Genomic DNA, 10,549 nt, shown 5'->3' with positions numbered 1-10,549 from the left:
GCAGCATCAAATAAATATATTTGTTAAAAATTTGAAATTTATAATATCCTGTGTGACAAGGCATTTATTTGAGATTGCAAAATAGCATCGCTACATCAACCGTCATTTGTTTATCAAAAGTACCAGCATTCCTTGCGCGATATGTTGAATTTGAATGTTCATCTGTCTCTGTGAAGTGTTGTGACCAGTTTGTCCTCTATCATTCAAATATGATACAGTACTATTAATACAACCTTATTTTGAACAATTATAGGAAGCAGACCATTTGAATCTATGTTTAGGCCAAACTGCACGTCATTTTACTGATGCCTGATGGAATGGAAGTTGTGACAACAAAAGAACTTACAAGAAAAGTCGGTAAGTAGAATGATTACATAAAATAATATAGCTTTCTTATCTGTAAAAGTTATGACAAATTTAGGTTTGCAAATTAATAAAGGTATGTGGGAGGCTAGATTTCCATTTTTTATGTTTATACATAAAATCCCATGCAGGTTTCTTCTGGCTCACCATTCGAAATAACTGCTGATAAATGGATTATTTTAATAATTTTCTTTTTATTGTCTCCTAGGTGATTTTCGATAGGCGATTTGAAATATGTCACATGGCATAGATGAAATTCAAAGGGAGCGTCAGAAGTAATTGTCGAAAAATTTAATGTTTTGCGTATATATATACGGGGCCGGATGTATGACGTAAAAACTACACTACAAAAAGTACAAATCAGCCTGTACTACGTGGCAACTAAAAAGCACCAATAGGCAGGACTCTAGAACACAGGTCTCTCCGCATTTATCTGTAATATAAACAGAAATCAATGTGCCCTGCGGGGCTCTAACCCGCTTTCACTTGCTAACGCTTGCTCGGCAATACTATATGAATTAAATATTTTACTTTGGTACAGAAAAAATCTATTAACCTATATGGGGACCTGTGTTCTAGAACCTTCCCGCACCAATACTATCTGAATCAGAGCAGGGCGAAGGTGGAGGACAGCAGGAGCGAGTGGATGCTTTCCAAAGGAAAAGATGTGGGCAAGTCTACTTTAGGCAAGGCAGTGGCAATAACCAATTCATCTGAACCTGTTCCTGCAGTTAGTTACAGTTCTCAAGAAGGAAAGACAGAAAACAACGTGCCCTGCCGGGCTCTAACCCGCCTTCACTTGCTAACGCTCGCTCGAATATTTATACTTTATAATATTACTGCCTTGCCCAAAGTAAAAAGTAACCAGGCGTATATTACCATTTTAATGACAGGTTATAATAATTCTGCGTGTAGTTTTACTTCTGGCATGCCACTCGAAATCTGTGTTTTTTTCAGATGTAATGTTCCGGGGGCATTACTAACACTATTCTAATTATTATTATAAACGTATTTATTTGGATGCTCCGGGGGGCACTGCACTTCCAAAAACAGGTCTGGAAGAAACACTGCTCGAAATACTTAGTGAGATATAATTCTTTCGCCACTTTCATTCTTGTTGTGTATTCTATGATTTTCGCCAAGCGAAGTATAAAATTTTCACTTCGCATAGATAAAATTCAAGGACCGTCAGAATTAATTGTCGGAAAGTTACAATTCTTTTACCATGTGCGTATTTATACTGAGTCCTGATGTGTGCATAAGGAGTACAGTACAAAAAATAGAAATCAGTCTTTGTTAAGGGGCTACTAAAAAGCACGAATGCCATCTAACCGAGTCATGGAGGGTGAAGGCGGGGCCCAAGGGGGTGCTTCCGTAGGGAGCAGGCACATACTCTTCTATTTTGATGACGGGATAATGGCGCCCATTTTAATGACGTATTCACGATTTTTGGGGGGGAGAGGGGCTTGGCTAACTTTGTTCCTGGAGATGAGCAAATTCTACAAGATAATTTATTTACTTTAATATATAAGTACAATTTTAATGGGCTTAAACCCGGAAGCCCCCCTTAAATAGACCACTAGGTTATAATAATTGTGTGGTTCACTCGAGCAATCGTTTACACCGAGAACAAAATTTATAGGTAAAATGTGAAATATTTTTCGTGAAGGAATAAGAGTGTGAATGTAAGTTATTTCTGTCATTGCAGAGCTTATTGAAATGGATTTTGAATGCAAATAGGGTAAGAGTAAGCGGCGGGAATTTCCGGTTCATACGTCAGTTGTGAACATCTGCGATGGCCGTAATGTGATTTTTTTTAAAGAATTGCGTAATAAAGAGAGAAAGATTATAAAGTTTCTGCAGAGTCATGGTATGGTGAAGCGCGTAAAATCAACTGCGCAAAGTGTGAAAAAGATGTATTCACGAATAAAAATTCAGAACAGAGGCAATAGCCCTACATACGCTATTTTCAGTCGTAAAGTTGAGAATGAAAGGGGGTGTAACACACGTGTATTAGCTGTGAAAGGTGTTTTTTTTAAAGGATCGAAATTAAGTGTTTTTCAAGATAAGAATAATTACAAATATTGTAAATGACCATCCTCTTTTATGCGTACCCCCACTCCCTGTTGCTGACGTGCCTGCTCCCTACACTGTTGCTCTGGCCCGACTGCTATGCTTCCGCCCTGACTCGGTTAAATAGCGTTCTTGCTTTTTTACTGGCCACGTAGCACAAGTTGTTTCGCTTTTTCTTTTAGAGCTCCTTATTTAGTGCATAGGGGGCGCTGTTTCTTAGTGCTAGAGCGTTCAACTCCGGTGCTTGGAGCCCTGGTTCGATGCAGTATGGCCCCTGGTTCGATGCAGTACTAGTAAATATGTAGTGTATTAATAAAACTATTAGTATTATTTTTTATAATCTTTGATGGTAACACTGGTATTCTTCAGTAGAGTTTGGTTTTACAACAACAGTTTATTTTAGTTATGTGTTGCTACTTTTCAAATAAGCTTTCTGTAGAATCAACACCAGCAATAGCGTAAAGATTCGTGTCAAATTTAAGAATCTTAATGCTCGGAGTTTCGAAGAGTGCGTAACGCTTACTATTTCAAGTGCTGAATTCAAACTTTGTACAGTAAAGAAAGCTTGCATTTTCGGAAAATAATAATAAACCTTCGTCGCGAAAGAAGTGCTCGGGAAATTCCTGCAATTAAAGGCACAAAGCATCGGAACTGAATACTTCAACAATAAAACTATTTGAAAAAATGAAATGAAATCTTTCAGTTTTACGTCCCACTATTATGCCTGTTAGGCTAAAGAAGACCGTGATTATGAGAAATGAATCAAATGGTGGAATGAACCAAGTGGGAGGAAACAGAAGAACCCGAGAAAACTCACGAGCACGGTGTTTATCCAGCAAGAAGTCGACACGGCCTGAGCTGGAATCGAACTAGGGACCCCAAACACCGGAGGTGAACGCTCTATCACTGAGCCACCGCGTCCCTAATAAAACTGTTTATTTTACGCTGTAAGATATTTAGCTTCATTTAAGACATATTGAAACACTTACTTTATGAAGTTGAATTATACAGGGTGTTTCAAAACAACACCGACAACGTTTTTGAAATGATTCCTGACACCAAGATAAGACAAAACGTATATACCACCCTGGGTGCACAATTGCTTCCTTTCGGACTTGTATGCTGCCAAAAATATGAAAAGATGAACTTTAAAGGTGTATAGCGCCAAAACTATGGGACCTACCGTAGTCGTGTGGAGACTTCACTTAAAAACTGAGATGTGCACTCTCCAAAAATACACGTTTCAGAATCCTGCGGTACTCACGCAACAATTTTTGTAGAGTTAGCCTTGCTACTGGCATATAATTTGGAGTACTGGCACACTACCTCCTGTTCATGTTTTCGGCAGCTTATAACTCCGAAAGGAAGCATTTGTTCACCTACGTTGATCTATACATTTTGTCTGACGTTGGTCTCAGATATCACCTCCCAAACCGGTGTCGCCCTTGTTTTGAAACACCCTGCATATATGTTAATTGTTTTAAATTAATCTTCTGGAAGAACGGTCTTGCAACAAGTGCTCGGGAAATACCCGTAATTGAACGCACAAAGTATCGGAAGTGAACTTCAACAATACAACCATTTATTTTACGCTAGAAAATATTTAATTTTATTTAAGACATTTTGAAACATTTATTTTGTAAAACATGAGTTATAGATTGATTTCTTCTAAATTAAATTAATATATTTGTTTTCAATTAATATATTTGGTGTTCATATTAGGCGAATGTCAGTGAGAGTATTAGGCTGATTCGTTCTATATTTGTTCGTTCGTCTGCCTGTACCACACGTACAACAGGGTACCACTTTCCGTCTTTTAAGTCTAAATTTTCAGAGTAGAAGCATAAAACACTCTAAATTAATTGTATATATTTTGGCGGCGATCCAACGTAAAATTTCAAAATGACAGTCATTTTTCAAAACAGCAGTGAATAGAAAATTGTTGCAAGTTGTGACAATCATAATCTTGAAATATAAATCAAAGTTTAACACTTTCGCCTTAAAGGGATTGGAATATTTTTTTAAAAAACCTCAATTAAACCCGAAAATACCCGAAAAACCCTATATGGGCCCAGGTGTGTTGGGCTTTTTCAAAAATGTCAGGGTTTTTCAAACCCTGATTGTATTGCATTTATCTTCACACGTTTTCATACAAATTGTTCACAACGTGAACGTATGATTTGGACACTTCACAGGAACATTGAATGTGTACATATTTATACATTTAAATCTACATCCAATAGTAAAATAGCGTCAATTTAAGTAAAAGAGGTATAATTTTTCATTATTCTAATTTACATACAACGATATAAAACAATATAACAGTTAATAAAGCATTACATTATACATATGCAAAAATATATATACACTTTAATCCTTATTTACTACAGACATTTTTAATATAAGTGATCATGGATTTGCGAGATATTCTCCTACAGAATAGAAGCAGTGCTCGAATAGTTAGTAATTGATTGCTTTATTGAAGCCGGATGTTTTGTTTTTTAAAGTGGAAGGAAGCTTGTTATAAATATTCACTGCCATAGGAAATGTACTATTCTTATGCACTTTTAAACGTGAAGACTACATTAAAATCCGACGCTTGTCTTGTATTATGCATATAAATATCTGAGTTCAACCAGAAATTGCTTGTTATACCTATCTATATATCTTTTTTTTACAAATTTTAGAAGTTCATATATATATAAACATGGAAGAGATAAGATTTCAATAAATTTAAATAGAGGTTTAAAAGAAGTTCGAGAAGAACTACAGTGCCAAGAATGAAAACCAACCAAAAGTCATACTAGTAGTGCTTCTCTTGTAAATATAAAATACAGCTTCTGTACAATGTGTAGGAATATGGCGCCGGTGGAAAATAGTATCTTATACAGTTGTCTTTCGTATGCACTTACGTATTTTGTCCATCGTAAAGCATTTATAATTATTTTACACTTGTAACGCTTCACTTATAAACCTAAAATACATGTATATTACTTTGAATTTAATTCTATCGCCTGCAGAAATTTATTTTTTATAAATGTGTCTTTTCATGCATAGTTTTGAATTTTACCTGCATATCTTCCAAAATGTGGTGCGCCGAAAGTAATCCAGCACCTAAAATTTAAAGGACTGAGTGACGACTGACTGATCCTCGCACAAGACAAGCCGATTAATTTAAAAACTTGAAATTTCGACAGTACATAGGATTTGTGACGTATGGTAACACTAAGGAAGATTTTTTGGAAATTCTACGTGAAAGGGGGAATAAGGGGTGGGAAGTACTTTAATAAAGTGGCCATATCTCTGAATGTCTTAGGCTTAGATGCTTGAAGTTTTATTTGGACTTCTCATTTAAAATAATTTGATACGTTTTAAGGGTTTTTTGATATTTTAGTAAAAATGGAAAGATAAGAGGAGAAAATGACAAACAGGGGATGGGTTTGCAATTATTATAATCAAATGTCGATATCCCGAAACATTTGAAGGTTAGGAGCATGGAGTTTGGAATTCGGACTCATCATTTAACATAATTAGGCACGTATTTCAGTTTTTAATTATTATTATTATTATTATTATTATTATTATTATTATTATTATTATTATTATTTTGACACAAATTAGAATGGAAGAAATACGCGGATATGCGCGGATACGCGGAAAGGGTTGAAAAGCATTTTAATAAGATGGCCACATCTCCGAATCCCTTAAGCTTAGAAACTTAATGCTTTGTATTTAGGCTCCTCATTCAAAATAATTTGTACGTGTTTCACTGATTTTTGATATTTTAGTAAAAATCTTAAGAAAAGAGGGGCAAAGGAAAAAAAGTTTTGGTTTGAAGGTTAGAAACATGAACTTCTAATTTAAAATAATTAGATAAGTAATTAAGCTTTCTTATTTAAATATATGTCCTAGAAGGGAAGAAGAAGGGTGCTGACGGCGATGGAGGTGGTAAAAAATATGAAATTAAATGAAAATGAAATCTTCCAGTTTAAAGTCCCACGTTTTTGTCTATAAGCCTAAGGGAGATGGGTGGTAAAAGTTAGTAGACACGTGTCCCAGAGTTTTTGAAAATTCCGTATATTAGAGTGAAAGAGGTTCAATTGTTGGTCCGACAGTGAAGCGAGTACGTTTAGAACTAGTTGAAATGTTTAGAAAGAACGTAGTTCATCTCTGCTGCATGGGGTCCTTGGTTCGATCCCAGCTAACGCCAAGCGGGCTTTGTGGTAGAAAAACCGTGTGCGTGTTTTTTTCTCTTGGCTGTCCCGTTTCCTCCCACTTACTTTATTCCACTATTTCATTCATTTCTCATCATCAGCGTCTCCCCCTGGATGCATAAACGTGGGACGTTAAACTAAATGTTTCATTTCATCTTAATTTCCATGTACGATACCTGCTTCTTGAGTTATACATAATATTTTCAATCTCTGAACAATGCTAAACTAGTGTATTAATATAGGTTGCTGACATTATAGTACCTACAATTCTCCGCAGAATTTGATATTTATGAATTCTGATAGAACAACTTCGTGTAGGCTTTGCTTTGGAAGTAATTTGGAAATACGTGACTTGTTAAACAATGCATGCTAGAAAGTATCTCTCATCCATGTTCGCGAATAGTTTGTTTTCTGCATTACTACTCCCTGAATACAGCGTGGGTGTAAAGTCAGTTCTTATTTGTAACAATGAATATTTCTAAAACTAAGCAACATTTTACAGTTTTATTTTCATCGAATACATTATTAGAGTCCACCATTTGGTTATTAAGTTACATTTCAACGTATGCTCCCGCATTTTCCACAACTTCTAAAATGTTAACAGTATCACACGCCAGCTAAGCTGATGCCAATTTCTAGGATAATCTAAATTAAAAATAAGTATTGACTTTATGACCACCGTGTTTACTCTGAAACTGTTAAATTATTCCTCGTCTTCCTGTAGATTTCGTAATATTTTTTATATATACGTTGCTTTCATCAATTTCTAATTTACAACGGCAGGGTTGGCTGGTTTAAACAGCTGTTTTAAAAAAAAACAACAGGTTTAAGCCAAAAAGGAAAAAAAGAACGAAAAATGCTTTAAATCGTGTGAACCTCATTGTGTGGTCTCCACATATCACACCATATGCATTATGTTTATCTACTTTTCATCTTTTAATCAAGGGGTCCCGTGTTCAATTCTCGGTCGAACCACAACCCATCTTTCAAGTGTAAACCAAGTAGCGATTCGGTGTCCCTTTAAGCGAAAGTCTTCTCCGTGATAACTTTTGGTATTTCAGAAGGATGTTAAGCCTAAACATATGAAACGAAACCAAATTGTATATTTCTACTTGCCTGAATGCCTGTTGTTTTATGAAGAAGCCAAGGTTGCTTAAATATATTGATAGAAATTGGCAAAATGTATCAACTGCCTACGTAGCTTCCAACATCAGCTTGAATTCTTCTTTGTTTTAATTTTGTTGAATGTTATCTACATAATAAATTTGTCATTTAATATGATACGTTGACCTTAAAATTTTACATACAAATACATTTAAACTAATAATAGGAGTTTCCCAATGGCTAAGGCGGGAGCTTCCTGATTTATATGTAATTCTGTATAATGTTTTTACTTCTGTAACTAATCTTTTTGTCCTTCTGAAATGACTTTTGACAATTATATTAACAAGTAGATCTATGTAAAGATCAGTATAACGTATTTTTATCAGGAGTCCTTCGTGAGTGAGTCGACAATCTCACTTCTGACCAATTAGTTCCGGTTTCGTGTCGAAATGGACAATTTCTCTTGGATGTAAGCCGAGAAGCGGTTTGGATTCCCTTTCAGCATAACCTTGTTGTTGCATAATAACACCAAGACGAAACAAATTAATTTCTGTCCATATCTAATATAAATACAAAGAGTAAATTATTTAAACAAAAAAACTGTTTTTTTTTTCAATAAAAACCATGGTTTTTGCCAACCCTGTACAACTGCTTGAAAATTAGTATGTAACCTTTCTTTTATTGGAAAAATAAAACGTCAGTGCAAATATTAATTTTTGAGGATGCCCCAATTGCAACTGACTCGGTGAGACTGTCGTCTAAAATCAATATAATTTGTTTAAGGGCATCAGTTGTATGCTCTAAATTTCCATTACTATTACTTGAGTGCTTAATGTGTATTTCATTACAGGTCTAAGAAATGAAAAACTGGGAGGTCACAGCTTAGAAGCCATCACAAGAAACATCATGAAAAAGACAAGTGCAATAGCTGAGCAATTTAGTTGGCACGGTGCAAAAGGAAAGAGCTTTCCTCGTTAACCACTAACACAATAATAGGTAAGAAACTCTCACTTCTGTTCTTTAATCTGATTTTCAGAGTGGAAAATAAAAAAATATAGAAGTTGTAATTTGAATAGGGATACACTATGTTTAAAATATTGTAAAAAAATAAAGAAAGAAAAAAGAAAAACATTATGGTGCCCTTTTTATTTTCTTCGCTTTAAATACTTACTATTGTGCCATGAATACTTCTCAGAACCATCTTCCTGTAAACTTTATTTCCCAAAAGCATATTCTGCAACCGCTGTTATTACATTTAATAGGCTTTGGAAATCCTTTGTTTTAGCAAAATGTGCAATTTTCCTGTCCTCAAGTGACACGTTTCATTTAAGTGCCCGTGGAAGAGAGAGCTGAATATGTATAAAATATATTTCATCTTTTTACTGAATTGTTCTGTCATGTTGGTAGTTTTCTTGAGCATTTCATGATTAATTCCTACATTATCAAAATCATTCATTTGTATAAGGCAAAGTAATATGTATGGCCTGCTCCGTGGCAAAGAAATCGAGCAAGGTAGCGGTCATCAAAGCCTTAGTAACCATCTCGGCATTCATCTTGAGCGACTGAGGGAAAAAGAATGATCGGGCCCAGATTTGAGATCGGAGCCTTCGGAATGAGACGCTAGTTCATCAACTCAAATGCTGCCACATGTTTTCAAATTATTATTATTTTTAATATTAGGTTTAATATTTATAAGATGCTATACTTTTTAAAAATAAAAGTGCGAAAACTTCAACATGTTACAACGTCCGTAATTAAGCTACAGTCTGAGGTATGTCACTTTCAGCTTTAGCTCTTGTCTTCCTTGCCTTTTACACTTTCTTCAGGATGTTACTTTTGTAACACATTATTGTCTTCACAACCTGCTGTAGGTCCTACACAAACATTTTAAATATTTTTGTAAGTTTAAGATGTAATAATGATCTCTAATCATTCCCTGCTGTTATTATGTTATTTAACACTGCCTATTATTTTTATTTTCAGAAACTGCAACACGAGAGAAACGTAACTCACGATGAGATCGCGTGGATTATTGGGATTTGGCTTCAACATGCCATACAGAGACGGACAAGAAGATCAGTTAAGAATTCCGCTGCAGTTCCACAAAACTTGAAGTGACAATTCCCAGCGTCGAAATTAGAATTAGTTGTGGTAATCAAAAGTGAGATTATACAGAAGCAAATGAGTATTTCTGGTTATCCAGCAATGTGATATTTCTTGAAAGTAGCAAGAACCCACACAGCAAGGAATATTTCCTCAATCAAAAGAAAATATTTTCCTTGGTTTCCAAAAGGTTTTCCTTCTCTGGAGATTTCCATGCTGGTTTCCCCAATGTATTCCGAATATTTCCCGAAAATATTTTCCCAAAAATGTTTGTAAAACATTTTAGAAATTACCGAGAGTACATTTTGAGAATGCTAGCCGGAAAGTAAATCCAGGAAAATATTCACAAAATATATTAGAAATGTTGTTTTGGATGTAATGTAATATGTTTTCACTGTTGAGAAGGGAATGTTTTCGAAATGATACTAAAAATGTTTTCCATATATGATACGGAAAACAATGAAACGAAATATATTCCATATATTTAAAAAATGTTTTCTAATACGTTATTTGCAATATTTTCTATTTTTACGAGAAAACGTATTAAATATATATTTTAAAAAAAAAACATTTAGAATATTTTAAAAATAAATTATTTCGTAATATAAGAAATATTTTTCAGAAATGTTTTAAAAAGCTTTACTTAATTTTTACAAAAGTATCTTGGTAATCTTCTCCTACAACTGAAATTA

At 34.6% G+C, this 10,549-nt stretch overlaps 1 long non-coding RNA gene across 1 annotated transcript; it reads left to right on the top strand.

Annotated features, from left to right (window-relative positions):
• Positions 1 to 245: 245 nt before the first annotated feature.
• On the top strand, positions 246 to 10,237 carry LOC145675681 (uncharacterized). Its single transcript, XR_014129181.1, has 3 exons — positions 246 to 357; positions 8,605 to 8,750; positions 9,738 to 10,237. It is a non-coding gene; the product is annotated as an uncharacterized LOC145675681 (long non-coding RNA).
• The last annotated feature ends 312 nt before the right edge of the window (positions 10,238 to 10,549 follow it).

This window comes from Thermobia domestica, chromosome 18 (assembly GCF_964235325.1).
Source record: "Thermobia domestica chromosome 18, izTheDome1.hap1.1, whole genome shotgun sequence".
Classification (NCBI taxonomy): Eukaryota; Metazoa; Arthropoda; class Insecta; order Zygentoma; family Lepismatidae; genus Thermobia; species Thermobia domestica.
The sequence above is the reverse complement of the archived record's forward strand: the minus strand, read 5'-3'. Positions and strand labels throughout refer to the sequence as shown.